We start from the raw sequence: 24,622 nt of genomic DNA on the forward strand, positions 1-24,622 counted from the left end.
AAGAAGGATGAAGAACCTCCGTGAGAAGTTAGTCTTGACTTCTGCCGAGGACAAAGGCAAATCTAGATAGTCAGCCGCCTTCCTCACCACAGCATGGAAAGAGGAGGCCTCCTCCGTAAACTCCCCCGGAGAAGCAATGTCCCACTCCGGGGAAGTATCCAAGCCACTTGCAGTGGCAAGTCCTTGAAACTCATCAGAAGGCTCTATCTCACCTTCCTCAAGCCTTCTGTATTCCTCCCCCTCCAAAAGCCTCAACGCCTTCCTCCGAGATCTTAAATGGGTCTCCAGAGCCGGCGTCGACAAGGACTCCATTGACGCCGATGACCTCAAACCTTGAGATGGCTCCGGAAGACCCCCGGATTCAACCGGCGCCGGAGCGGACCCGAAGTCGGCCGATGACCTCCTCGACGCCGAATACGCAGAAGGAGATGGACCCGGTCTGGATGAGGCCACCAATGACGTCGGATGGCGCGGAGAAGGAATCGGACGAGAAGCCGACCGATCCACAGTCCCAGGCGAAGGACTCCTGCCAGGGGAAACCCCCGGCGCCGGACCACCAGGCTCTGAAGAGCAGAAGGGCATGAATGCAGCAGCCCTGTACGACGCCGGCGAGCCCAAATTGAATGTCAATGGCCCCGTGGAGTCGGGAACGCTGGGTACTGCTGTGTAGATGTCTGGGGAACATCAGGATCCCTCGGCGCCGGTGAGAAACAAGGACTACCTTGAGTGACCTCATAGACTGAAGGCGCCGGTGACAACCTCGGACTCTCCGGCTGAGGCGTGACCGTAGGACTCATCTCCCACGTCTTCTGGCGCCGTGATGAACGAGACCTCGACCTCGAACGACTCCTCGATCGGCGCCGCTCCGAACGGCGCCGAGAGTCATGACGGCGCCGAGAGTCATGATGACGCCGCTTCTTATGTTTTTTGAGAGAAGCATGGGAAGAAACCTTCTTGTGTTCCTTCTTCTTTGCCTTGGCCAAGAAGAGCTTCGCTTCTCGTTCCTTCAGAGCTTTCGGATTCATGCTCTGGCACGAAGAACAGCCTTCCACATCATGCTCAGAGCTCAAACACCCAATACAATCCGAATGGGGGTCGGTCACTGACATCCGACCCTGCATTCCCTACACGGCTTAAAACCGGACTTCTTCGGAGGCGACATTGTAACTTCACAAGATCACTACAGTAACCAACGGGCCAGGAAGAAAACTGTTGGAGTCGAATGCACGGAAAAAGGAAAAACTGACGTTAATACGCCGACGGGGACCTCTTATTGGCACGTTGACGTCAGACGGAGCCACGTGGAGCTGTGCCATTATGACGTCCTCGTCGACGTAGACGGCTAGGAAGAAGACTTTCTGTCGGATGCTGGTGCAGGGATCAAATTCATAAGGTGAGGAATCCACAGGTAGTTGTATCCATCAGAAACATGATTTTGTTAGGCTGATTCATTCACAACACTTGGTTATCTGAATAGGAACGAAGGCAGAACACTTGGAGTGTGTTACATATTTGTACAGCACATTCACATATATACATATTTGAACACACAAGTTACTAATTAGACCACTGTGGTAGTCTGCACTTGGTCACCATTTAACTGGCAGACAGCTGCCGCTGTTGAAAGTAAATGTTTCAGTTTGCATGTCAGATTGTTTTACTAAAATGAATGGGGAAGATATTTGACACCTCATAGAAAATATTTTCCAATTTTGCTTTTTACAGCACTCACCATAATTAATTTCACATAATGATTGACCCCATTTTGTTAATTTCTAAATGAAAAGTTTCAAGTTTTACAGCTTTGTCTCAATCAAAAAATAACAAGAGATTAATTGAAAAAACAAAGGTTAAAGTGATTCTATAGTTGGGCACATAGCATATATGTCAAGTTGTCCATATTTGGTGAATGTTATCCTATTTTTAGCAGTATATACCAAGTTAACAAGCAAAGGTCCTCATTACAAACCTGGCGAACTGTGTTAAAGTGGCGGAAACACTGCAACAGGCCGGTGGTAAAAAAAATTGAATCATGACCACGGCGGAAACCACCAACACATACAGCCACTTTAACACTCTGACCGCCACGGCCGTACCAACAACCACCGCGGCAGTAACCGCCAACAGCCAGGCAGAAGACAATGTACTGCCCACTCCATTACAACTTGCCCATCCGCCAGCTTTTCTGGGGCGGTACCAACGCCATCAAAAGCACAGCGGAAACAGTGCTCTAAAGGGAAATGACTCACCTCTCGACACTAAAGGAAGAACCAGGATGCCATGGAGACTGAGCTGCAGGTGTTCTCTATTCTGGTGTATCTTCTCATACACCAGAAGCATGAACGCCGGTGATGACGATCACAGTGAGTACTGCACCTAGCACACAAGGAAGGGGGGGGAGAAAAAAGAGAGTGACACACACACACACACAAAACGCAACACCCCCACCCTCACTCACAACACTATACACACAAACACATGGAACAACATTACATATACACCCCGTAACCCTCAGGAATAACGCAAGGGCAAAAGGAATGGAGTCAAATGATTGTAATATTAGTAATACTTAGAAATACGTTCATAAAGAAAAAACAGTATGTACAATATATACACTATATACAAAAGGCGGGACAATGCCACTCAAAAATTGTCCGTGGCCCATTGGGCCAAAACACATAGGCCAAGCCCACACTTGACTCCTGCCTCAATACGGAGAGAACCCTGCAGGTCCATCAGGTCGAAAACACACAGGCACCTCAGGGGGACGGGTAATGGGGGGGGCACCTCAGCCGGAAGATGGTACAACGCCACTGCTCTTGGAGGGGGCACCATGCCCACTGCTTGGTCCTGGGGAGTACAAGGCCACAGTCTCTCAAGTGGGTGGTTTGTCCACTGCTTGCTCCTGGGGAGTGCAAAGCCACTGTCTCTCAAGTGGGTGGTTTGCCCACTGCTTTGTCCTGGGGAGTGCAAGGCCACAGTCTCTCAAGTGGGTGGTTTGCCCACTGCTTGGTCCTGGGGAGTGCAAAGCCACAGTCTCTCAAATGGGTGGTTTGCCCACTGCTTGGTCCTGGGGAGTGCAAGGCCACAATCTCTCAAGTGGGTGGTTTGCCCACTGCTTGGTCCTGGGGAGTGCAAAGCCACAGTCTCTCAAGTGGATGCCTTCTTCCACTGGTTCTGGAGGGGGCCTGGTGCCCAGTGTGCTTCATCCTGGCAAGGAGGGGCTGAGTGGATGCCTTCTTCCACTGGTTCAGGAGGGGGCTTTGCGTCCTGTGATGCAGATATTTTGGAGTGCAAGGTCACAGTCTCTCACCTGGGTGTCATAATGACAGCTTTTGCAGGGGCCAGGAAGTACTGCAGCCCATGTAGTCACCACTACACACTGCTCTCCAGCGGTGATGGCTGCTCAGTGAATCGCAGTTGCGCTGCAGGTGGCGGTGCTGGCAGTGGTGGTGGTAGCCTCTAGGCCTTCACCTGCAGCTTCGGATGGCTGTCCACTGTGGCTGCTGCTGCTGGCAGTGGTGCTGCTTGCGGCGGTGCAGGTGGGGGTACTGGCCTCGGTGCAGATGGCAGTGCGGGCTGCGGTGCAGGTGGCGGTGCTAGCCACGGTGCTGGGGGCGATACTCGCGGTTGTAGTGGTATCCTTCAGGCCTTCACCTGTAGCCTCAGACAGCTGCCCACTGGGGATGCTGCTGCTGGCAGTGGTGCTGCTTGCGGTGACGCAGTTGGCGGTGCTGGCTGTGGTGCAGGTGGCGATACTGGGAGTTGTGGTGGTAGCCTCCAGGCCTTCACCTGCAGCCTCAGAAAGCTGAAGTGCCATTGCTGGTGTTCTGTGCCCCTTCCTGCCATTGGCAGATGGTGGTGCCTCCTTTCTTCTGCCAGCTGGAGTCTTTGACTTGGCCTTGCTGGTTGGTTGTGGCTCCTTCCCCTTGATGGATGCTGTCCCCTTCTTGCCCTTGCCAGGTGGCGGACCCTTCTTGGCCTTGGCAGGTGTTGGTGGCACACTGGCTGGGCTGACGGGTACCTCCTTGGAGCCTCTCACAGCTGCAGAAACCACAGCGGCTGTGGACTGGGTGGCTGAGGTGCAGGGCTGGGTTCTGGCCCCCCTAGCCCGATGTGAAGGACGGAGTGGAAGAGGTAGGGAAGAGGTCAATGTTGGCGAGGAAAAGCTTCTTAGGGACACTGGGGCGGGAAGAGGGTGAAGGTTTGGCAGTGGAGGAAGAGGGAGTGGTTGTAGGAGGTGTCAGCCTGCTGTGTTTCGGTTCAGGTGCATGAGCTAAATGCTGTTGTGAGGTGGATGGCTGTTGGGCGGGTGTGTGCTTGCGTTTGTGTACTTTAGGAGGAGGGGTCACAGACACAGGTGGAGAAGACACAGGATGGATGTGGGGGTGGGGACTGCCGGTGTGGGGCATGTAGTAATAGGCGTGCTGGTGATGGAGGTAGTGGATGAGGATGTAGTGCATGCAGGTGTGAGTGGAGACGCAACTGGGAGGGAGGTGTCGGACGAAGAGGAGGGGGACACAGAGGAGGCAGGGGATGTTGGTGTGTCTGCATGGGGATGGTGCTTGTATGAGTGCCTGTGGGATGAAGTGTAGTGCTTGCGTTTGCCAGAGCCACTTCTGTGTGTTGATTTGGGTGATTGATGGTCTGAAGGTGTGCTTGGGATAGGTGGGGTTTGAGGGGATTGGAACTGGGTAGAGGAAGTTGGAGGGGGAGGCTGGAGACAGGGACAATGGCTGCCATCAGTGTGGAGGCCAGAGCCTGGAATGCTCTCTGTTGGGCTGCCACGCCAGAGTGAATGCCCCCAGGTATGCAGTTGTTAGTTGCAAATGCCCTGCGACACCCTGGATGGCATTCAGTATGCTTGATTGCCCAACAGTGAGGGATCTCAGGAGGTCAATAGCCTCCTTACTGAGGGCAGCAGGGCTGACTGGGGCAGGGCCTGAGGTGCCTGGGGCGAAGGAGATGCCAGCGGGTACGGGAAACATGCTGAGGGGCTGCTGGGAGGGCGGTGCTGGTACGGGGGTGGCAGCTGTACCTGTTGTTGCGGTGGGCACAGAGGTGTCTGCCACCGCCAGGGAGCTTATATCGGAGGAGGAGTCACTGTCGTTAGTGTCTCTTCCTGTCTCCGTCGTGGTGCTCCCCTCACCCTCCATCCCACTGGTGCCCTGACCGTCTGTGAATTCGGCCTCCAGGCCCATGTGGGATGCAGCTCTCTTCGTCGCCTGTGCCTCTGTTCCTCCACTAGATGATGCTAACGCACACAAGGACAGGGTGACAAAACAAGAAGGAGGGGTGAGACAGGTACACATGGTCAATGCCAGGAACAACACTACCGTTGGCGTACACAACACACAGGGATCAGCCCTATGCACTAGGCCATGCACTACCAGTTACAAAGTTAGTCACCAGGTCATGGGGTACATTGCCTAATGCCATTAGCTGCACACCTGAAACCCACAGGACCCTGCCCAGTACTAACACTATTGGAGTTAGAGTGCTTCAGAGCCTACACAACAAGGGACCTATCCTGCCATGCTTGCCCTCGCATAGGGGCACCCACAGCCCACATCCCCCACCCAGGTAAAACCTTAACACGTGCAAAGTCATGATTCAAAATCTGTACTCACCCCCTTGTGGCTGTTTGATGCCTTCAAGTGCCCATCAACTCCGGATAGGCCACCACCAGGATGCGGAACAGACAGACGACGGGCACCCCTTCCTTTTTGGGAGGCCAGCCCCAGCTGGGCCTCCGCCACCTTCCTTGCCCAGCGGCGCAGGTCCTCCAACCATTTGCAGCAGTTGATCCTCCGCCTGTCAAAGACCGCCAGGGTCCGCACTTCCTTGGCGATGGCATGCCAAATACCCTTTTTCTGATGGGCGCTGACCTGCAGGAAAATATGCATCGAAAAAGGGATTAGTCATACTGTCCGGACTGTTGGACTCATGGCCCACAATATCCCTCCCATCCCCTTACACACAGACATTGACCACCAGACATGCAGAACTCTGCCTGAGACCCCTCAGCCCCACCCATACGAGGCTTACACACACAGCATTCCATACATTTATGGTCCACGCATCATACTCACAGTGTACTTACCTGTTTGTCTGGAGGACCATAGAGTAAAGTGTACTGGGGTAGGACCCCATCCACCAGTCTCTCCAACTCCTCCGCAGTGAAGGCCGGCGCCCTTTCCCCAGACACTCGAACCATTGTCGTTTCCAGACACAGGTCACAGCAGCACTTGCAGTGTAGGTCCTCTCCCATTGAAGGTCAGGTAGCAAGTGAGTGAACAGATAGAAAATGGCAGCCACATCCACGGTGGTGCGTACCGTCACTGCCGGCGTACATCACCATTGTCTCTTGGAACCCATAGGGCCCAATGATAACCAATGTGAAGTTGCGCGGCGGTCATCGACCGCCGACCACAACAGCACACAATGCCAGCGGAATTACCTCACTTTCACTTGTCTCTCCTCACAGGTCAGGCAGCTGCTATTTCAGGGGGGCACAGGCCATGGCACCTAACTGCGTCACAGCAGACATTGGCACATCAACTGACTCTCGAATTCACATACTGTTTGTTTAAAGGAAGAAATGCATTTTTATTTTCACATATGTGTGAAAATGACCCTCTGCTTACCGTTTTTCACCCTAGAGTTCAACCACTGAGGATGAATAAGAGATGGAGACATCCCCCGTGTACAGACCCCTGGTGGACCTGGCGACTATGGAGGACAGGCACATTATCCTGACCTACAGACTTGTTAGGGCCACAATCCAAGAACTGTGTGCCCCATTGGAGCCAGACCTGATTTCAGCTATCCGCCACCCCACAGGTATCCCCCCTCTAGTGCAGGTCCTGTCAGTGCTCCATTTCCTGGCAAGTGGTTCCTTCCAAGCGACAGTGGCCATGGCATCAAGGATGTCTTATCCAATGTTCTCCAACGTGCTGACCAGAGTGTTGTCTGCCCTGCTGAAACACATGCGCACCTACATCGTATTCCCCCAGGTGGATGATTTGGCCACAGTGAAGGCTGACTTTTATGCCCTGGGACGTATCCCCAACATCATTGGTGCCATTGATGGTACACATATAGCATTTGTCACCCCCTCCCCGGAAAAATGAACAAGTGTTCAGGAATAGAAATAGCTTTTACTCTCTGTATGTGCAGATTGTGTGTTTGGCGGACCAGGACATCTCCCATGTCAAAGCCAAGTATCCTGTCTCTGTGCATGATGCCTTTATCTTGAGAAATAGCAGCATTCCATATGTGCTTTCTCAACTCAAGAGGCACCAGTTGTGGCTAATAGGTGAGCCCATGTTCCCCACCCAGTTGATGTAGGTATATGGGTGTGAGTTTGACCCTAAGGGTGAGTGTGTGGCTAACAGGTATCCTTCGATATTTACCTCTGACACTGGTTACCCCAACCTCTCATGGCTACTGACCCCAGTGAGGAATGCCAGGACAAGGGCAGAGGAACGTTACAATGAGGCACGTGGGCAAACAAGGAGGATAATTGAGGGAACCTTTGGCCTCCTGAAGGCCAGATACCAGTGCCTCCATGTGACAGGTGGATCCCTGTACTACTCACCCAAGAAAATGTGTCAGATCATCGTTGCATGTTGCACAACCTGGCCTTGAGACGCCAGGTGCCTTTTCTGCAGGAGGATGAGCCTGGAGATGGTTGTGTGGCAGCGGTGGAGCCTGTGGACAGTGACGAAGAGGAGGCAGAGGAAGAAGATGTGGACAAAAGTATTTCCAGTGACACACAGGTAAGACACTGTAACTTCACCTTCCATTGCAGTTTTGTGTTTGACAATGAACATGGCAGCCTGTTTTCCCTAGGTCCGTGGCCAATTATTGTACCCTTTGGTATCTCTATTTTCAGATCTCAGTGTCCCACTCTGGCTCCTGGTGTGTTTACTGCTGCCCACTACAGGTTATACCTATGTTAATATTACAGTAGATTAGTAATGAAATGATTGTGAAACTAATACATGTGTCATATAATCCACAGACTCCATTCTTGAATGTGTTCAAAGGGTGTTTATTTTGGTGCTAGTATGTGGGGGGGGGTGTATTGCAGTGGGCTGGGTTGCTGATGGAGGAAAGTCCAGGGTAGAGTCCAGTCTATTTGTATCACAGGTGAATTGTCCAAGGGGGCATAGGAAGTGGAGCAATGGCAGTTCAAGGTGGACAGTGGGACAGAAGGGTGACAATCAGGAGAATCTTATTTCCTGGCGGGGGACTTGGCAATGTTCTCTGGCTTCTGCCTGGATCGCAGGGACCGTTTGTGGGGTGGTTCTCCTTCTGCAGGGGGTGGGGTGCTGGTGGCCTTTTGGTCCTGTGGCGGGGCCTCCTGTATACTAGCGCCAGCAGAGGAGGAGGGCTGTTCTTCGGTGTGGCTAGTGTCAGGAGCCCGTTGGTTTGCCACTGCCTCCCTCATGGTGTTGGCCATTTCTGCCAGCACCCCTGCAATGGTAACCAGGGTGGGGTGGATGTCTTTCAGGTCCTCCCTGATCCCCAGGTACTGTCCCTCCTGCAGCTGCTGGGTCTCCTGCAACTTGTACAGTATCTGGCCCACGGTCTCCTGGGAATGGTGGTATGATCTCAGGATCCCTGCAAGTGCCTCATGGAGAGTTGCATTCCTGGGCCTGTCCTCCCCGTATCGCACAACAGTCCTCCCAGCTTACCTGTTGTCCTGTGCCTCTGTCCCCTGAACGGTGTGCCCACTGCCACTGACCCCAGGTCCCTGATTGTCCTGTGTTTGTGGGGTTGCCTTTGGGTCCCTGTAGTGGTGGACACACTGCTGGTTGACGTGTCCTGGGGACAAAATATGGGCCAGCTGGGTCGGTGCAGTGCTGGTGTTTCCTGAGGGGGAGGCTCTGTGGTGGGTTGGGACTGTGGCTGGGTCACCGACTATCCAGAGGTACCTGATGGGCCAGGTTGGTCATCGTGATCCAGGCGTGCAGAGCTGCTGTCATCATTGTGGGCCTCTTCGGGGGCAGGCTGGATGTGGCTGGCACCTCCTCTCTGGTGACGTTAAGTGGGGGTCCTGTGGGGATGTAAATGCAGTGTTATTGTATCTGCGTGTGCCATCTTGAGCATGGATATGTTTCCCTCTATGGTTGTTATTAGCAAGGCAGCTTTGGGTTGTGTGAGTTGTGCTTGGTTTGGCTAAGTGATTGTCACTAGTGTGCATGCTGTGGTGATGGGTATCCATGCAGGTCTGTAATGGGTGTCCATGCATTGGTGTTGCATGCAGGGCTTGGTAATGGGATGGGTGGGTTGTGATGGTGGGGTATATGCGAGGAGGTGGAGTGATGAGGGTGAGGGTAGGGGTAGGAGTTTGTTATGGCATGCAGGTAGGGTGGGGGATATAGTAGTAAAGATTTGACTTACCAGAGACTAGTCCTCCTGCTACTCTTGTGAGGCCCTCAGGATGCATGATCGCCAAGATGTGCTCCTCCCATGTTGTTAGTTGTGGGGTAGGAGGTGGGGATGCACCGCCAGACCTCTGTACAGCTACTTGGTGTCTTGCAACCACGGGTTGCACCTTCCCCCGTAGGTCGTTCCACCTCTTTCTGATGTCATTCCTTTTTCTGGGGTGCTGTCCTACGGCGTTGACCCTGTCCACGACTCTCCACCATAGCTCCATCTTCCTAGCAATGGACGTCTGCTGCACCTCTGATCCGAATAGCTGTGGCTCTACCCAGATGATTTCCTCCACCATGACCCTTAGCTCCTCCTCTGAGAACCTGGGGTTTCTATGTGGTGCCATGGGTGTAGTGTGAGTGGTATGTGTGAGGGTGTGTGGGGTGATGTGTTGGGGTGTGTGCTGTGAGGTGCGTGGGTGGTGTATGGGTGATGATGTTATGGGGTTCAAATTCAGTGGGTGCTCCTGGCTTGTCTGTCTCTCAGTTGGCAATATTTTTTTTCATTGTAAGGGGTTGTGGGTATTGTGGGTGGGTGTTTTATATTGGATTGGGTGTGTGGGTATGGTGTGTGTATGTGTGCCAGGTGTGTGTAGTTTGATTTGTCCAATGTGATGGTGTTTTGTTAGTGTGTGGGTATTTTGAGCATGGCGGTGTTTACCGCCAATGGTTTACCGCGGTTGAATGTCCGCCACTATGATTCGTGGGTCATGATGCTGTGGACATATTTCTGTTGGCATAACGGTGTGGGTTTTGGTACCGCCAGTTTAGCACTGACCTTTGGGCTGGCGGACTTGTGTGGGTGTATGTATAGTGGCGGATTTCTCTGTGTGGGTCATAATACCCGTAACGGTATAACGCTGCGGTCACGGTATATTGGCAGCCATCAGCACGGTGGTAGGGGGCATTTACCGCCAATGTTGTAATGAGGGCCAAAATGTTTTCATAGACTTAAAATGGGGTGACTCCCTTTGTATTTTTTGTACACCCTAAAAAATGAGTTTGTAGTCTGTTCACCCTCTTGAAGCCAAACCTAGCACCTCTTTAAGAGCAAATGTTGGAAAACAGCTGTTCAAAATTGGGTTGTTGGTTGACTGGGGTTTAAACCTTAGTAACACAGAAACCATTATCCTAGCCATGGTAAGTGTCAGGCATACCCTAATTTAACCTTTGCTTACCCTAAGGTAGCTTGGCACAGAACAGTCAGGCTTAATCTAGAGACAGTGTGTAAGTTTTTGTGCAATGCTTCAACCAGTAAAATAGTGAAAACACCACACAAAAAGATGCCACACAAGGTTAGAAAAAAAAGCCAGACTTTAATAAATAAAGCAAAACCAAAACAAAAAAATTCAATAAGTAGAACTTGAATATTGATTATTAAAGGGTTTAGGTAAAAATAGCACTAAGAAGCTTAAAGAGCTAAAAGTGGCAATCTGGTCTCACTGCACCGGGACAAAGTCAAAAATTCAGGAAGCCTGTGATGGAGCTGGCTACAAAGACCCAGGCTTCCTGAACAAAAGTACCCGAATCTGAGGTTGCAGAACATTGCATGGATTAGGTCAAAGATGCATCACACAGCAGAGGCAATGCGCCCATAATGAGATGGAATAGGGCTGCAGTGCAAGATCCTGATGCATCAACATTAAGGATCCTGTCAATGGGCTTCTGATGCGAAGACTAGTGTTGAGAATGCGTTGCACAGTCGATGCAATGTGTTGTCTCTAATGACCGGTTTAGCTATGATGCAGAGTTTCTGCCTCATCATCAAGGCTACTATTGACAGAGATGTGAGGACCTTGCACCAGGAAAAAGCATCATGCACTTGTGGTTCGGAAGGCGATGCGTCGGGTTCGATTCATGCAGCAGTGGTTATGCTTCAGTTATGCTTGAAGATGTGTCGCGCAGCTGAGGCTTTGTGCCGGTTCTGCTGAGAGTTCATTGGTTCTGCTAGAGCAAACACCTTCTACTACCAAGGGTCCAGGACTGTAGCGACACCACTTGGCAGGCCCGGCTCACAATGGACAGAGTCCAGGTGTAGAAGTAGAGTGGTTGGAAGTCTTTTATGTACTTGAGACTTCAGATCAGGAGACCAGCCTGCTAGCCCTTGGAGACACTCTGAGTTCAAGTGATGCAGGTCCAGTCCTTCGCACGCATGCAGGGGAACAGTAGGCAGCAGGGCGGCACAGCAAGGCAGTAGCTCAGCAAAGCAACGCAGAAGTCCAGCTGAGTGGCATTCACAGGTCCAGGAGTGTACTGAAGTGTTGGTGTAAGAGGTCCAGTACTTATACCCAGTTAAGCCTTTGAAGTGGAGGAGACTTCACACACAGAGGTCCTGCCCTTCCTTCCCTGGATCCAGACTTACTACAGGTAGGTATGCAGCCCGTTGTGTGGGGACAGAACATAGCCTATTCAGGTGTAAGTGAGGCTATTCCCAGCTCCTCTCTCGCCATCCTCCCAGGATGGCCCAATAAGTTACACCTAAACTCCCATTGTGTGTGGCTGTCTAGGGGGATACACAGAACCCAGCTGTCAGCCACCCCAGCCAAGTGCTCAGAGACAGACAGCAAGTACTAAATGGCTAAAGGAAGAATATGTCAACTTTCTAAATGTGGCATTTTCAGAGTTGCATTTTAGAATCCAACTTCACCATAAGTTGTCGTTTTAAATTGTGATTTCAGAGACACCAAACTTGAAACATTTATCTCTTCCAGATTGTGAATTACACTATAAAATGTAATACGGTAATCTCAATGTTATCGGACGGGAGAGCTAGGTCTTGCTGTATTGAAAAATTACTTAGGGAGTTTTTCACAACCGGGACTTGTAACACTTAGACAAACTGTCCTGCCTTTTAAACACATTCCACCTTGCCCCTTGTGTTGCTTAGGGTTTAGCATAGGCTTACATATGTATAAAAAGGGAAGGTTTGGGCCCGGCAAAAGGGTTATTTTAACAGGTCGAAATGGGATTGTAAAACTTCCCACACAATCTCTGCTATGTTAGGCCTGAGACATGGTTAAGGGTCTACTTAAGTGGATGTCACAACCAGTGCTTTACAGGCCCTAGGCTCATGCAATGCCCTTTACTAGAGAGGTGTTAATAAATTAAACATGCCAGTTGAGTATAAGCCATTATTAACAGGTTTAGCGAAGAGATATCACACGCACTTTAGCACTGGTTAGCAGTGGTAAAGTGTACAGAGTCTTAATACCAGTGAAAATGAGGCCAGACAAATGAGGGAGGTAAGAAAAAAGTTGGGAAGATCAGTTGAATAGATTTACACTAATTGGCAAAAAGTATGTTTTCTGAGTAAATCCAACCAGACAGCATAAGGAAAATTTTCAGCAGTGCTCATATGCACTGATAGATGGTGTCATGCAATTCTGTGCAGCTTATTTACCTCCCGGGAAGTTACAGAGCAGAGCTCTTTTGTGCTTTCTAATATGAATTGGGAGCTTCTCTCTGTAGAAAGAACACTTTTTGGCATGGGTAGCCTCACGTTTTTGCCTGGTTTCTGATGTGACTTTGGTTGTTAGTGCACTAGGTCCCTGCTAATCAGGTTGCCTGTACCACATCTCTTTCCCCAAAACTGCACAGTTGTTCTGCGCAATTGGTACACTCTCTAACATCCACTGCAAGTCCGTAGTAAATGGTACCCCTGGTTCCTAGAGCCTGGAGTACTAGGAAGGTCTCTGAGGAAGGACCCCCAGGAAACCCTCACCAAATCCACAAAGTGCAGCCATTGAAGACTGTGCTTTGTTGCAGGCTAAATTGAAATCACGACTTGTCACACCTCTGTGTGCCAGGTCCCCTAGCACTGCCTATGCCAGGCGTAAGTCACTCATAACGCAGGGTGCATCAGGGCACATGTGAGGGCATATATGCACATGCAGATACGTCTTGGTCGATTCTGAGATATAGTAAGTGAACAGGGAAGGCATTTTAAATGCATGTGCTGGACACTGAGGGGGTCATTCCAACCCTGGCGGTCGGTGTTAAAGCGGCGGCTAACCCGTCAACAGGCTGGCGGTAAAAAAAATGGAATTCTGACCCTGGCGGAAACCGCCAACAGAGACCGCCACTTTAACACTCCGACCGCCACAGCGGGACAAACAAACAGCGCGGCGGTCACCGCCAACAGACAAGCTGGAGACAATGTACCGCCCACCCTATCACAACCCACCAATCCGACACCTTTTCCGGGGCGGTAGCTACACTACACTACAACACACACATCAATGCATAGCAACAACTCAGAGTTACACCCCCAAACCCCCCGGAAGAATGCAAATACAAAAGGAAATGATTAGGAAATTTGGATTATATTGTAAGGCTGAGTATAAAGTATATCAAACATCTATAACTATATATATATATTTAAAATGTCCAGTCCGATATGTGTATCAGCCATTGTTCGTGGGCCACTGGGCCAAAACACATGGGCAAAGCCCACACAGGATACCTGACTCCAATGGAGAGAACACTGCAGGGGCATCAAATAGGAAAACTACAGGCACCTCAGGGGGAAGGGAAGGGGGGGCACCTCAGCCAGATGAGTCCACGACGCCAGATCCACGAGGGGCCTCCATGGCCACTGTTCAATCCTGGGGAGTGCAAAGCCACAGTCTCTCAAGTCTATACAGTGGGTGGGTTGCCCACTGTGCCATCCTGGGGATTGCAAAGCCACAGTCTCTCAAGTCTATACAGTGGGTGGCTTGCCCACTGTGCCATCCTGGGGAGTGCAAAGCCACAGTCTCTCAAGTCTATACAGTGGGTGGGTTGCCCACTGTGCCATCCTGGGGAATGCAAAGCCACAGTCTCTCAAGTCTATACAGTGGGTGGGTTGCCCACTGTGCCATCCTGGGGAGTGCAAATCCACAGTCTCACAAGTGGATGACAGACTCCACTGGTTCTGGAGGGGGACTAGTGCCCAGAGTGCTTCGTGCAGCCCTGCCCGACACAGATGCGGGCCTGCCCCTTCCGCCAATGGGCCAGCAGTTCATGAGATGAAGGGCCCAGTTCAGCGTTGCTTGAGACGGCGGTGCCCAGCGGAGCGGTGCTTGAGATGAAGGGCCCAGCGGAGCGGTGCTTGAGATGAAGGGCATAGCGGAGCGGTGCTTGAGACGGCGGTGCCCAGCAGAGCGGTGCTTGAGACGGCGGTGCCCAGCAGAGCGGTGCTTGAGATGAAGGGCCCAGCGGAGCGGTGCTTGAGACGGCGGTGCCCAGCGGAGCGGTGCTGGAGATGAAGGGCCCAGCGGAGCGGTGCTTGAGATGAAGGGCCCAGCGCAGCGGTGCTTGAGATGAAGGGCCCAGCGGAGCGGTGCTTGAGATGAAGGGCCCAGCGCAGCGGTGCTTGAGATGAAGGGCCCAGCGGAGCGGTGCTTGAGACGGAGGTGCGGAGCATGCTTGAGAGGAAGGGCCCAGTGGAGCGGTGCTTGAGATGAAGGGCCCAGCGGAGCGGTGCTTGAGATGAAGGGCCCAGCGGAGCGGTGCTTGAGACGGCGGTGCCCAGCGGAGCGGTGCTGGAGATGAAGGGCCCAGCGGAGCGGTGCTTGAGATGAAGGGCCCAGCGCAGCGGTGCTTGAGATGAAGGGCCCAGCGGAGCGGTGCTTGAGATGAAGGGCCCAGCGCAGCGGTGCTTGAGATGAAGGGCCCAGCGGAGCGGTGCTTGAGACGGAGGTGCGGAGCATGCTTGAGAGGAAGGGCCCAGTGGAGCGGTGCTTGAGATGAAGGGCCCAGCGGAGCGGTGCTTGAGATGAAGGGCCCAGCGGAGCGGTGCTTGAGACGGCGGTGCCCAGCGGAGCGGTGCTTGAGATGAAGGGCCCAGTGGAGGTGCTTGAGATGAAGGGCCCAGCGGAGCGGTGCTTGAGATGAAGGGCCCAGCGCAGCGGTGCTTGAGATGAAGGGCCCAGCGGAGCGGTGCTTGAGACGGCGGTGCCCAGCGGAGCGGTGCTTGAGAGGAAGGGCCCAGCGGAGCGGTGCTTGAGATGAAGGGCCCAGCGGAGCGGTGCTTGAGATGAAGGGCCCAGCGGAGCTGTGCTTGAGATGAAGGGCCCAGCGGAGCGGTGCTTGAGATGAAGGACCCAGCGCAGCGGTGCTTGAGACGGCGGTGCCCTGTTCAGCGGTGCTTGACTTGAAGGGCCCTGTTCAGTGGTTCTTAACTTGAAGGGCCCTGTTCAGCGGTGCTTGACTTGAAGGGCCCTGTTCAGCAGTTCTTGACTTGAATGGCCCTGTTCAGCGGATCTTGAGACGGCGGTGCCCTGTTCAGCGGTTCTTGACTTGAAGGGCCCTGTTCAGCGGTTCTTGACTTGAAGGGCCCTGTTCAGCGGTTCTTGACTTGAAGGGCCCTGTTCAGCGGTTCTTGACTTGAAGGGCCCTGTTCAGCTGTGCTTGACTTGAAGGGCCCTGTTCAGCGGTGCTTGACTTGAAGGGCCCTGTTCAGCGGTTCTTGACTTGAAGGGCCCTGTTCAGCGGTTCTTGAGACGGCGGTGCCCTGTTCAGCGGTTCTTGACTTGAAGGGCCCTGTTCAGCGGTTCTTGACTTGAAGGGCCCTGTTCAGCGGTGCTTGACTTGAAGGGCCCTGTTCAGCGGTTCTGGACTTGAAGGGCCCTGTTCAGCAGTGCTTGACTTGAAGGGCCCTGTTCAGCGGTTCTTGACTTGAAGGGCCCTGTTCAGCGGTGCTTGACTTGAAGGGCCCTGTTCAGCGGTTCTTGACTTGAAGGGCCCTGTTCAGCGGTGCTTGACTTGAAGGGCCCTGTTCAGTGGTTCTTGACTTGAAGGGCCCTGTTCAGCGGTTCTTGACTTGAAGGGCCCTGTTCAACGGTTCTTGAGACGGCGGTGCCCTGTTCAGCGGTTCTTGACTTGAAGGGCCCTGTTCAGTGGATCTTGAGACGGCGGTGCCCTGTTCATCGGTTCTTGACTTGAAGGGCCCTGTTCAGCGGTTCTTGAGACGGCGGTGCCCTGTTCAGCGGTTCTTGACTTGAAGGGCCCTGTTTAGCGGTTCTTGACTTGAAGGGCCCTGTTCAGCGGTGCTTGACTTGAAGGGCCCTGTTCAGCGGTTCTTGACTTGAAGGGCCCTGTTCAGCGCTTCTTGACTTGAAGGGCCCTGTTCAGCGGTGCTTGACTTGAAGGGCCCTGTTCAGCGGTTCTTGACTTGAAGGGCCCTGTTCGGCGGTGCTTGACTTGAAGGGCCCTGTTCAGCGGTTCTTGACTTGAAGGGCCCTGTTCGGCGGTGCTTGACTTGAAGGGCCCTGTTCAGTCGTTCTTGACTTGAAGGGCCCTGTTCGGCGGTGCTTGACTTGAAGGGCCCTGTTCAGCGGTGCTTGACTTGAAGGGCCCTGTTCGACGGTGCTTGTGATGAGTGTCCAGGTCAGCAGATCCGGCCATGCCATGGATGTCACTCGCCACCTGAAATGTGGCTGGCGGGCCCTTCCTGCCCATCTGTCTTTTCGCTTGCGGTGCCCTCCTGTGCTGCAGTACCGGGACTGTGGGTGTCCTCCTGCACACCTGGAATGGGGCTAGTGGGGCCCTCCTGGGCAGCTGGCCTGCTGCCGGACTTGTCGTGCGTGCTGCCCTTGCCACCCTTCCCTGCTCGTCTGTGGCCCTTTCCTCCCTTTGGCGGTGTGCCAGGTGGCACCCCACTTCCTGACGGAGCCAGGCTAGGGATTTTGGAGCCTGCTGTCTTTGGCCTCTCACGCCGGGCACTGTCAATCTTTGCTTGCTTTTCCGAGGGTGGGCTGGCCGTGTCTTGCCTCCTAGCCGAACTAGCTGGCCTTGAGGGTGAGGGACTCCAAAGTCCTTGGACTATTGTCTTTGTAGGTCCCGGTTTTGTGGTGGCTGAGGTGATGATTGGAGTCTTATGAGATGGACGTGGTGGGGGAGTTGTTGGAAAGAGGTCAAGTTTGGAAAAGAAAAGCAATTTAGAAAGAGAGGGACGGGTAGGTGTAGTGGGTATGGGAGTGGAGGAAGAGGATGTGGTTGTAGGAGAGTGAAGTCTGGTGTCTTTGGGTGCAGGTGCTGGTGCTGGAGGCTGTCGTGAGGTGGATGGCTGTTGGGTGGGTGGCTGCCTGCGTTTGTGTGGTTTGGAAGAGGGGGTGACAGACACACTGGGAGAGGACACAGGGGATGTGTAAATGGTAGTGGGGGTGGTGACTGCACGTGTGCGGAGTGTTCTGGTGGGTGTGCTGGTGATGGACATAGTGGCTGAAGATGTTGTGCATGCAAGTGTGAGTGGAGACGTCACAGGGAGGGAGGAGGGAGACGAGGAGGAGGGGGACACAGAGGAGGCAGTGACTGTTAGTATGTCTGCATGTGGATGTTGCTTGTGTGAATGCTTGTGTGATGTGTGGTGTTATGTCTGGATGAGCTTCCCTTGGGTGTTGAGGTGTGTGCAGGCTGGTCTGATGGTGTGTCTGGGATAGGCAGAGGTACAGGGCTTTGGGTCTGGGTGGAGGAAGTTGGAGGGGGGAGGCTAGAGACAGGGACAATGGCTGCCGTCATTGCTGAGGCCAGAGCGTTGAACGATCGCTGATGGGCAGCCTGACCAGAATGAATGCCCTCCAGGTATGCATTACTCCGGTGCACCTCCCTTTCTACACCCTGGATGGCATTCAAAAGGGTAGACTGCCCAACAATGATGGTCCTCAGGAGGTCAATGACCTCCTCACTGAGGGCAGCAGGGGTGACAGGGGCAGGACCTGAGGTGCCTGGGGCGAAGGAGATGCCCACCTTCCTGGTTGAGCGGGCATGGGGCGAACGCGGAGGGGCTGCTGGGAGGGCGGTGCTGGTGCGCTGGGTGGCGGCTGTACCTGTTGTTGCGGGGGGCACGGGTGTTGCCGCCACCACAAGGGAGCTCCCTTCAGAGGACGAGTCTGTGTCGCTGGTGTCAGCACGTGTCCCCGCTGTGGAGCTCCCCTCGCCCTCCGTCCCACTGGTGTACTCAGAGTCCGTTGCATGGCCCTCCAGGGCCATGTGGGATGCAGCTCCCTCGTGCTCCGATGCCACTTCTCCTCCGCCTGATGATGCTAATGCACACATGAACAGGAAGACCACAAAAAAAGGGTGGGGGGGGAGAAATAAAGACATGTTGAGTGCATGCATGGCCGACAACGTTGGCGGAGAGGACACACACAGAAGCCCCCTGCACTACGCTGCGCACTTGGGGTACACTACTCAATCAGTGGGACATGGCCTACAAGCCTATGGACAACAACTGCACACATAGATGACACAGGGCCATGAATAGCTGTACTAGGCACCCTACAGAGGTGGGGGCACAGGGCCATGCCTTACGGAGGGGCCAAGCCTACTGAAATCGCCCTGGCCTAGGGATACCCACAGCCCTCCTCCCCCACCCAGACACCTCCACTGCGCGCAAAGATAGCAGAATGTGCTTGTACTCAACCCCTTGTGTCTGCTGTGATGTCCTCAAGTGCCCATCCAAATCGGGGTAGGCCACCGCCAGGATCCGGGACATCAGGGGGGTCAAAGTACGACTGGCACCCCTCCTACGTTGGGAGGCCATCCCCAGCTGAGCCTCCGCCGTCTTCCTGCTCCAGCTTCGGATGTCCTCCCACCTCTTGCGGCAGTGGGTGCCCCGTCTGTTGTGGCCCCCCAGGGTCCGGACGTCCTTGGCGATGGCACGCCAAATAGCGACTTTCTGGTGGGCGCTGACCTATGTGACATGTACAGGGGGAGAAGAAAAATCATCACCTTCTGCATGCTCGATGTGAGTGGCCCCCCATCCCCACCCTTGCCATGTGGCACATGCATCTGTCGTTTGATGCATGCCTCAATCGCTCCCCTCCCCACCATCTTTCATTCACCCCACTCAACACAGGCACTGGCCACAAAGCATGCTCCCAGTGTACTTACCTGTTGGTCTGGAGGACCTATGAGTAGCGCATACTGGGGGAGGACCCCATCCACAAGCTTCTCCAATTCTTCAGATGTGAAGGCAGGGGCCCTTTCCCCAGTCGCAGCAGCCACTGTCCCATCCAGACCGAGGTCACAGCAGCACTTACAGTATAGGTCCTCTCCTGTGGAAGATAAGGTATCGAGTGATTAAGCAGATGGAAAATGGCGGTCATGCCCGCGGCGGTGCGTACCACGGCGGTGCATACCGCGACCGCCGGCGCACATCGTCATTGGCTCGTGAAACCCATAGGGTTCAATGTTAACCAATGCAGCTTTGCACCGCGGTCTTCGACCGCCTACCGCCACGGTGTGCCACACCAGCGCATTGACCTCACATCCCACTGTCGCACTTCACAGGTCAGGCAGCCGCCATTTCAAGGGCCCACATGGCTTAATTTCTACTGCGTCACACATACCTAGGCCTTGCATCAACACTCATACAAGCCATTCAATGCATTGAGAATCGTGTTCTGTGCAAGCTGTGGGAACGTACCTGTGGGTTGATTGACTCTGTGCTCCATGTTGTCCTTCATAGGCACCGTCCGCTGGGACATGTGAGGAGATGGAGGAATCTTCCCGTGTACAGACCGCTGGTGGACCTGTCGACAATGGAGGAACAACATGTCATGCTGACATACAGGCTTGACCGAGCCACTATTCAGGAACTGTGTGCCCAGCTGGAGCCAGACCTGATGTCACCCATTCGCCAACCCACAGGGATCCCCCCTCTAGTGCAGGTGCTGTCAGTGCTCCATTTCCTAGCAAGTGGGTCATGCCCCAGCCCATGTTTTCAAAGGTGTTGTCCAGAGTGTTGTCTGCCTTGCTCAAACACATGCGGAGCTACATCGTTTTCCCTGAGGTGGGGGATTTGCCTACAGTGAAGGGTGATTTCTATGCCCTTGGACATATTCCCAACATCATCGGTGCCATTGATGGGACACATGTTGCTTTGGTCCCCCCCAGCAGGAGTGAACAGGTGTACAGGAACAGGACGAGTTATTCCATGAATATCCAGGTGGTCTGTTTGGCAGACCAGTACATCTCCCATGTTAATGCCAAGTTCCCTGGCTCAGTGCATGACGCCTACATCCTGCGGAATAGCAGCATCCCGTATGTGATGGGTCAACTCCAGAGGCACCAGGTGTGGCTATTGGGGGACTCTGGTTACCCCAACCTTTCCTGGCTATTGACCCCAGTGAGGAATCCCAGGACAAGGGCAGAGGAACGGTACAATAAGGCCCATGGGAGAACTAGGAGGGTGATCGAGCAAACCTTTGGCCTCCTGAAGGCCAGGTTTAGGTGCCTCCATATGACAGGTGGATCCCTAATGTACTCACCAAAGAAGGTGTGCCAGATCATCGTGGCCTGCTGTATGCTTCACAACCTGGCTTTGCGACGCCAGGTGCCTTTTCTGCAGGAGGATGGTCCAGATGGTGGTGTTGTAGCAGCTGTGGAGCCTGTGGAGAGTGAAGAGGAGGAAGGCAAAGAGGACGACATAGAGAACAGGAACACAGTAATACCGCAGTATTTTCAATGACACACAGGTAAGAGTACACACTGGCATATTACATTTACTTAAAGACTACTACCTCTCTACTGTCTGACTTTTTCCCCCAGTGTATGGTAACTGTGTTGTGACTTTCCCTTCCGTTTTCAGATATGTGGGCCCCACTGCGTGACATCTGCTTTGTTTCCCCATGGACTACAGCTGTGTGACAGCGGTTTGTTGGCATCACAATGTGAATGAACATTTTGGCACGGTCATGTCTAATACATTTGTTCAAAATCACAGCCAGACTCCAGATTGTTTTGTGCAATAAGTGTGTTTATTCAAGTGCTCTAATTTGGATGGGTGGTTGCAAATCGGTGAGGGGTGATGGTGGAGGATTGTCCATGGCAGAGTCCAGACTATCAGTATCACAGGTGCATTGTCCAAATGCCTGTGGGAAGTGGAGCAGGGGCAGTTTAAAGTTGGACAGGGTGACAATGTGGGACAGTGGGATGACAATCAGGGCGGTATCCTTTGCTGGCGGGGGTCTTGACATCTTACTCTGTCTTCTTCCTGGATCTCAGGGCCCGCTTGCGGGGTGGTTATCCTTCTGCAGGGGGTGGGGTTCTGGTGGCCTGTTGGTCTTGTGTCGGGGCCTCCTGTCCACTAGCGCTGGCGGAGGTGGTAGGCAGTTCTTGGTCCATGCTAGTGTCAGGGGCCCTTTGTGGTGCCACAGTGTCCCGCAATGTGGTGACTACCTGATTCAGGGTCACTACGATGGTACCCATGGCGGAACTGATGTTTCTTAGTTCCTCCCTGAACCCCATATACTGTTGCTCCTGCAGAAGCTGGATCTCCTGAAACCTGGCCAGGACCGTCGCCATCGTCTCCTGGGAGTGGTGGTATGCTCCCATGATGGAGGAGAGGGCCTCGTGGAGAGTGGGTTCCCTGGGCCTGTCCCCCCCCCTGTCGCACAGCAGCCCTCCCAGTTCCCCTGTTTCCCTGGGCCTCTGTCCCCTGAACCGTGTGCCCACTACCACTGCCCCCAGGTCCCTGTTGTTGTTGGGGTGGTGGGTTAGCCTGGGTTCCCTGTAGTGGTGGACACACCGCTGATTGACATGTCCTGGGGACAGAGGTATGGGCCCGCTGGGTGGGTGCTGTGCTGGTGTTCCCAGAGGGGGGAAGGTCTGCTGTGGCCTGTGGCTGTCTGAGGGGAACCGACTGTCCCGAGGTCCCCGATGGACAGGGCTGGTCATCTAGATCCAGGGAGACAGAGCTGCTGTCCTCACTGTGGGCCTCTTCTGGGGGTGGAGTGGACATTTGTGGACCCTCCTGCGCGGTGACCTGGCGTTCGGGTCCTGCAGGGGGACAAAAGTATGGTTATTGCTTCTGTGTGTGCCATGGCGTGCAATGGGTGGGTGCCCGTGTACCCCAGGGCTGGCATTCCTTTGTGGGGGCTGTTGTGACGGTGGTTTGGGTGGGGATGGGTATGTGCAGTGGGCATGCTTTGGAGATGGGTGTCCATGCTTTGTGATCGCATGCAAGGCCAGGTTTTGGGATGGGTGGGTTGTGATGGTGAGACATTTGCAAGGAGTAGGTGTGATGGGGGTGGGGGTGAGGGTGGGGGTATGAGTTGGCATACTGGTGGGGTGGGGGGGATGAAGTAGTGAAGATTTAACTTACCAGAGTCCATTCCTCCAGATACTCCTGTGAGGCCCTCAGGATGCAGGATGTTCAAGACCTGCTCCTCCCATGCTGTAAATTCTGGGGGAGTAGGTGGGGGTCCGCCGCCACTCCGCTGCACCGTGATGTTGTGCCTGGATACCATGGAATGCACCTTCCCCCGTAGGTCGTTCCACCGCTTCCTGATGTCGTCCCTATTTCTTGGGTGCTGTCCCACAGCGTTGACCCTGTCGACTATTCTGCTCCATAGCTCCATCTTCCTGGCAATGGTGGTGTGCTGCACCTGTGTCCCGAACAGCTGTGGCTATACTCGTACAATTTCCTCCACCATGACCCTGAGTTCATCATCTGAGAACCTGGGGTGTCTTTGAGGTGCCATGGGGTGGTGTGGGTGATGTGTGGGGTGGTGTGTGGGGTGATAAGTGTGGTGATATGTAGTGGTGTGTGGTGTTTTGTGCGTGGAAGTTGTGTGGGTGATGGTGTTGTGTGCCTGTGGCTGCTAGTTTGTTGATGGTGGTGTCTCTCTCTCTGGCCTTCTCCCTGTATTTTTGGTCGTAGGGGTTTGTGGGTGATGTGGGTGTGTGTTTTATATTGTATTGGGTGTGTGGGAGTGGTGTGTCTATGTGTATCAGGTGTGTGTATTTTGAATTGTCCAATGTGGCTGTGTTTTGTAAATGTGTGTGTATTTTGAGCGCAGCGGTGTGTACCGCCAATGAAATACCGCGGTTGAAAGACCGCCGCATGGATTTGTGTGTCGTGATAGTGTGGGTGTATTTCTGTTGGCGTGACGGTGGAGGTTTGGTCATCACCAGTTTATCGCTGCCCTTTGGTGTGGCGGACGTTTGTGGATGTCGGGATTTTGGCGGTTTGCCTTTTGTGGGTCAGAATGACTGTGGCGGTTTACCGCGACCGCGGCGGTGTTATGGCGGTCTTCTGTCTAGCGGTAAGCGCCTTTTACCGCCGAGGTTGGAATGACCTCCTGAGTTCCCAAGCTACATGATGGCTTCTCTAACCCTGGAATGTTTGGTCAGGCATCTCAGAATATTAAACCCTCTCTGAATCCAGTGATGGATGTATTAATAAATTCGCACAGATAGCACTTTAGAGGTCCCCCCCCTGAAAACCTACCAGTTACTAGTGTGCTGGCTGACTGGTCCTGACCAGTTCAGCAACCACAGATACGTTTCTGCACTCCCCCTCCAAGGTGAGAGCCAGTGCTCTCAAGGGCCTGAGACAAAAGCCTGCACTGAGCTGAGGTGCTACCACCTCACCCAGACAGGATGGACATTCCAGGGTGGGGAGCTTCAAAGGCCTAGCTGCCTTTATAATGTCACCCAGGTCTCTCCAAGTGGTGGAGATCACTGACCCCCCTGTCCTACTTTTGGTTGCAGAACAGGTGGGAACATTAGGCAGATTATGAGGTGTGCACACTTCATGCCAGTCCCACACCTAAGGTGGATGGGCTGAAGTAGACACTACTTTTCAAATTCCTCCAAATTGCGTGGAAGGAATTAGGCTTCTAGGGTTAGGGTTATGCCCACTTCCCAACAGAAGAGCCCAGAAGAAGAGTACAGTTTCCCTAAAGGTGGGCAGCCACTTGGCTACCACCTGGCACTCGCTGTAACACACCTAAATTGAGTATTTAGGTAGCACCCTTGAACCCTAGAACTCAGATCCTGATGATCTAAAAAGACGAAGACAAAGAAGAGTTGTGCTTGCACAAGAGGAAATGAAGAAGCAGATGACCATGTCAGACTGCCTGCTGACATCAAAATATTCTGTCCAAGAGGCCAACTCCCATGAGCAGTGGACCTGCTGTGCAACAAAATCTTCAAGAAAAGTACACTGCAGCTGCTGGAACCACAAAGATTCAACACCTGAAGTCACCATTGCACCCGATGTCCACAAACTGAGGTAAAGCCAACCAATGGTGCCACCATAGTACCCGCTTTCCCAGAGACCGAGTCCAGCGTGGTCTCACCCATGTTGGACTCACTTGAGACACCTGCAGCCTCTGCACACAGGCCCTCTCTTCCACATTCTTGTGGTGAGAGAAAACCCGATATTTCCAGCAAACACTCCACCGTCGCCC

The sequence above is a fragment of the Pleurodeles waltl genome, chromosome 7 (genome assembly GCF_031143425.1).
Source record: "Pleurodeles waltl isolate 20211129_DDA chromosome 7, aPleWal1.hap1.20221129, whole genome shotgun sequence".
NCBI classification, from domain to species: Eukaryota; Metazoa; Chordata; class Amphibia; order Caudata; family Salamandridae; genus Pleurodeles; species Pleurodeles waltl.